Source organism: Euphorbia lathyris, chromosome 5 (genome assembly GCF_963576675.1).
Source record: "Euphorbia lathyris chromosome 5, ddEupLath1.1, whole genome shotgun sequence".
In the NCBI taxonomy this organism is placed as follows: Eukaryota; Viridiplantae; Streptophyta; class Magnoliopsida; order Malpighiales; family Euphorbiaceae; genus Euphorbia; species Euphorbia lathyris.
Genome location: NC_088914.1, coordinates 52508599 through 52513899, shown reverse-complemented (window position 1 = coordinate 52513899; position 5301 = coordinate 52508599). Strand labels below are relative to the sequence as shown.

Sequence of the window (5301 nt, the reverse complement as noted above, 5' to 3'; positions counted from 1 at the left end):
GTATGAAATATAAATTTATTATTGCTAAATTTTCGGTTATTTCAGTTCGGTCCAATCCAATCCAATCCAATCCGGTTATCGGTCCGGTCCTGGATAAATTTCGGTCCAGTTCTTTGATGAAAAGTCAACGGTCCAATCCAGTTCGGTTCTCCAAAAAAAGTCAACGGTCCGGTCCAATTCCGGAGTTTTTTCCTCGGATATTCGGTCCGGTCCAGTATCTCCAGGATCCGCGCCCAGCCCTAGATTTAACTACTCGAACTTTTGTTCATAATTAGGAGTTCTTACCCCATAAGAATCAGTCACCCTTGGAAAAAGGGAAAAGTAGCCTTTTCAATATTTTTTGATCTCAAAAAAAACATTATCAATATCAATCATGTAAAAAATCAAACAAATAGAGAAAAACCAACTATCGGAGTCGAACCGATGACCATCGCATTTGCGATGCTCTAACCTCTGAGCCAAACAGGCTCACATAACAGAAATTGTACATGCATAGGAATTTAATAAACTAATGGAATCTTGGCTATTAACTTTTTTTTTTCTTTTTAATTATGAATAACGAAAAAGAAAAAAAAAGAAAAAAAATCGATCCTTCGAGTATTCAAAATTTCACGAGAAAAAATAAGAGTAAGAGAAGTATATATAATAAATGTGTTCTATATATATCTATATTGAATTGCGGATAGAGAAATGATAGAATCCTTTCTGATTAGACTAAAGAAGGTTCTCTGCTAGAGATGAAAGAGGATAGATAAGAAATAAAAAAGAAAGACTTTTTCTAGGAATTAGTATCTAATGACATCTAATGACTTCAACAGTTCCAGTGGAATAGAAATGAAAAAGGGGGATAATAATAAGATCTTAATCTCAAAGCAAATTAAGGGGATATGGCGAAATTGGTAGACGCTACGGACTTAATTGGATTGAGCCTTAGTATGGAAACTTACTAAGTGATAACTTTTAAATTCAGAGAAACCCAGGAATTAAAAATGGGCAATCCTGAGCCAAATCCTGTTTTCCGAAAACAAAAAACGTTTCATAAAGACAGAAAAAAAAGGATAGGTACAGAGACTCAATGGAAGCTGTTCTAATAAATGAGGTTGACTGCGTTGCATTAGTAAAGTAAAGAAATCCTTCTGTCAAAACTCCGGAAAGGATAAAGTAAAGGATAATCGTATATACATACATATAGGTACTGAAATACTATCTCAAATGATTAATAGGTACCCGAATCCAGAATCCATATTTTTTTATCTTTAATTTATTTTTTATTTCGAAATTTCTAATTTATATATATATAAATCTAAATAATTGTTTTGAATTGATTCCAAGTTGAGGAAATGATTGAATATTAATTGATCAAACCATTCACTTCATAGTCTGATAGATAAAATCGAACGAGAATAAAGATAGAGTCCCATTCTACCTGTCAATATTGACAACAAGGAAATTTATAGTAAGAGGAAAATCCGTCGACTTTAGAAATCGTGAGGGTTCAAGTCCCTCTATCCCCAAAAAAGGACGGCTCGGCTCCCTAATTCTTTTTAGGGTAAATTCCAAAAAAACCTCTGTGGTTTGATGTTGTTCCAAAAAAACCCTTGTGGTTTGTTATTACAAAAAAAAAGGACTGTGGTTTGCGCCGTTACCCGAAAAACGGAAATGGGCTTAACGGTGTTAATTTGCTGACATGGCACAGAGGTAGAGTTGGAAATTCGAAATTTTTTTTTATTTATTTTTTATTTTTTCTCTCTCCTCTTCTTCTCCTTCCTCCTTCTCCTTCTCCTTCTTCTTCTCCTCCTCCTCCTTCTTCTCCTCCTTCTTCTTCCTTCTTCCTTATTCTTCTTCCCCCTCCTTCTTCTTCTTCTCTCCTTCTTCTTCTTCCTCCTTCTTCTTCTACCTTTTTTTTTCTTTTTTTTTAAGTTTCGAAAATTTTCAGAAATCTGGAAAATTTCCAGATTTCCAGATTTTCGGAAATCTGGATTTCCAGATTTCTTCGGAAATCGAAAATTAAAAAAAAGAATGGAAGAAAAAAAAAAGGAGGAGGAAGAAGAGGAGGAGAGGAAGAAGAAGGAAGAAGGAGGGGGAAGAAGAAGAAGGAGGAGGAGAAGGAGAAGGATGAAGAAGAAGGAAGAATGAGGAGGAGAAGGAGGAAGGAGAAGAAGAGGAGAGAGAAAAAAATAAAAAAAATTCGAATTTCCAACTCTACCCCTGTGCCACGTCAGCAAATTAACGGTGTTAAGTCCATTTCCGTTTTTCGAGTAACGGCGCAAACCACAGTCCTTTTTTTTGTATTAACAAACCACAAGAGTTTTTTTGGAACAACATCAAACCACAGGGTTTTTTTTTGGAATTTACCCTTCTTTTTATCCCATTCTCTCTTTTCGTTAACGGTTCCAATTTCGTTATCTTTCTCAATAATTCGATTCTTTCACAAACATATTTGAGCTGGATTTCTTTTCCCCAATCTTGTGATAGATTTGATACACCTACAAATGCCCATCTTTGGGCAAAACAATGAATTCCTTTTCATTGGAAATTGGAATGATTAACAATCCAAATCATTATTCGAATTGAATTTTTTTTTAAGATACAAAACATTTCAGGTCTGGGTAAGACTTTAGAATATTTTTTCGTCTTTTTTTAATTGACATAGGCCCAAGTTTTTTACTAAAATTTAGTAACACGAGGAAGACGGCGCGGCTAAAATGGTCGGGATAGCTCAGTTGGTAGAGCAGAGGACTGAAAATCCTCGTGTCACCAGTTCAAATCTGGTTCCTGGCACATGATTTATTTGTGTATTAAGTATCCATTCTACAATTTAATGAAATTTCTATCTGATATAGGTCAACATCGATATTCAGTAATGGTATGGATCATACATGATATATACTTAACTTATCCATCTAGACATATAGCCTTTCTAGATGAATAAAGAGTTTATGTTATAAAAGTTTATGTTATAAAAAAAGTATGTAAAAAAAATTCGATTCTTTTTCCTCTTCTTTTTTTTTTATTTGTTCATATCATAATGTGTCTCCTCTCGGTCAAAAAGAATGTTAATACTTCATTTAATACTTCATATAGATTCGAAAGGTTAAACTAAAATTAGTTATTTAAAAAACCAAAAAGTCTAGTCTATAGGAGTTGAAGGTGAGAGGTGCAAATCTCCAAGATTCATCTTAGATAGAGTATAAATAGAATCTGATCCTCTTTCATTTCTTTGTGTTTATTTTCTTTCATCTTTTTATTTCGTTATTCCCTTCTATGTTATGTGACTTTCTATTGCTCATCTAAAGTCTTTGTGCGGTACAAAGTTCATCATGCAGAATTTGTTTAGGTCATTGGCTCGCCCGAAATAAATATCTTCAAAATTTGAGAATTCATTGAATCCCTAATTGTATTTTGTATTAGTTTTTTTATTTAGTCTATCCATACTAATATGAAGGAGACTTCAATGACTCTGTTGATCTATAAGGGAGTGTACAAATATTCCTTGAATACCTAAGACTGAGGATTAGTTTATTATTATTTTATTCAATGAGCATCTTGTATTTCATAAAAATTGGGAGCAATATAATCCTTACGTAAGGGCCACCCTATCCAACTTTCCGGCATTAAGATACGTTTCAGACGTGATGAGTTTCATAAACGATTCCCAGCATATCATAGGATTCCCTTTCTTGAAAATCCACACTTTTCCAAATCCAGAAAACAGATGGAATTCTAGGATTCTTCCTTGGGACAAAGATTTAAGGTCATTTCTTCAAATTGTTCTCCATTTCTAAGTTTGTAGCCTTCGCAGTAGCTTCATCGATATTACCTACCAAATAAAAGGCATGTTCAGGGAGACTATCGAATTCTCCGGAAAGGATCAATTTAAACCCTCTAATTGTTTCTGCTTGTAACCCCCCTCATTAGGATCACATAATATCTCACACAATATCAGTTATAGACATGCTTTCAATTCTCAATCATATAAACTTCAATCATATATAAACTTTACATATTATACATAAGAGAAAGCATTTACAATTTACAATACACGTTTAAGTCATTATCCTACATAGAGGATTTACAAAACAAAAGTACATCACAATACTCCAAAACGCCTAGATGAGAATGGACTAACACTGCTGGTGCGACCTTAAACAAGAAGAACTCCACCTAACCTGTAAAATCTGTTGGCAAGGGGTGAGCTACCTACTCAATAAACATATTACGTATATATGTATATACAAAAGTAATGTAAAGAACAGAGATCAAAATATATCATCAGTACCAAGTTAGAATTTTCAATAGAAAGATATTCACTTGTTTCACTTAGTATAGTAATATATATATTTTAGAAAGGCCTTGCTGTACTTAGATAATATATATAAAATGGTCCTTGGGCCCAATCTGTATTCCGGCTCACTAAATTCGGAATACAATCATCTACGCTACGAAGGAGTTAAACTCAACTCACGTACTCATATATCTCAACACATGTGCTTCCGGCTCACAATATTCGGATAGCACTCTCAACTTGGACCATTTCACATATCCATCTAAGCAAGCTCATGTTCATTTCTTATCCAACCATTATCCAGTTCCAGTATGCGCACAAGGCTCAACATGCCACACTTACTCATAACACTGCAACATACTCAATCATATCACTTTCTTATCAATCATAACGTATCACAAACACTCAAACATTATTCACATCATTCACATCAGATTCAACCACATCTCACACTCAACAAGTCTCAAGGCACAATACATTCATACATATATATAAGCAATATGCTTACCGTCGCACTTGGTTCGATCTATTCAACACGATCGGGTGTGCGTTCAATTGCACCTTGTCCTCCTAATGTCACATAACATTTATAAAATTAGCCATAATATAAACTTAATGAAAATATAAACTAATGAATGCTATATGATTTACAAGACACTAACTCCACAAAGTTCATGCAATCTAATCCTTTTGCCTTAGATCATCACATGACCTACTTGCACACATTCTGCCATAACTTTCTCTATATGAATCCAAATGCCCTGTTTCTTGAACCTACTAAAACTAGACATATATGGGTATAACATATCCAAAATTCATATTAAGAGCACTTATACATAATATATGGTATGCAAAATTATTCTGTCCTGTTTCCAGCCAAGAAACAGACTACCCAGATTTGCATGTACCATAATTCACTCAACCTAGCTCACAATGGATTGTAAAATACTTTTACAGGCATATACTTCAAGTAGTTAGGAACACTTTTGTATGAATAAACTTTCCCAAATTCGGAA

General features: G+C 33.9%; 1 non-coding gene across 1 annotated transcript; it reads left to right on the top strand.

Annotated features, from left to right (window-relative positions):
• The first annotated feature begins 2708 nt into the window (after positions 1–2708).
• TRNAF-GAA (transfer RNA phenylalanine (anticodon GAA)) lies at positions 2709–2781 on the top strand. Its single transcript has one exon. It is a non-coding gene; the product is annotated as a tRNA-Phe (tRNA).
• Positions 2782–5301: the final 2520 nt, after the last annotated feature.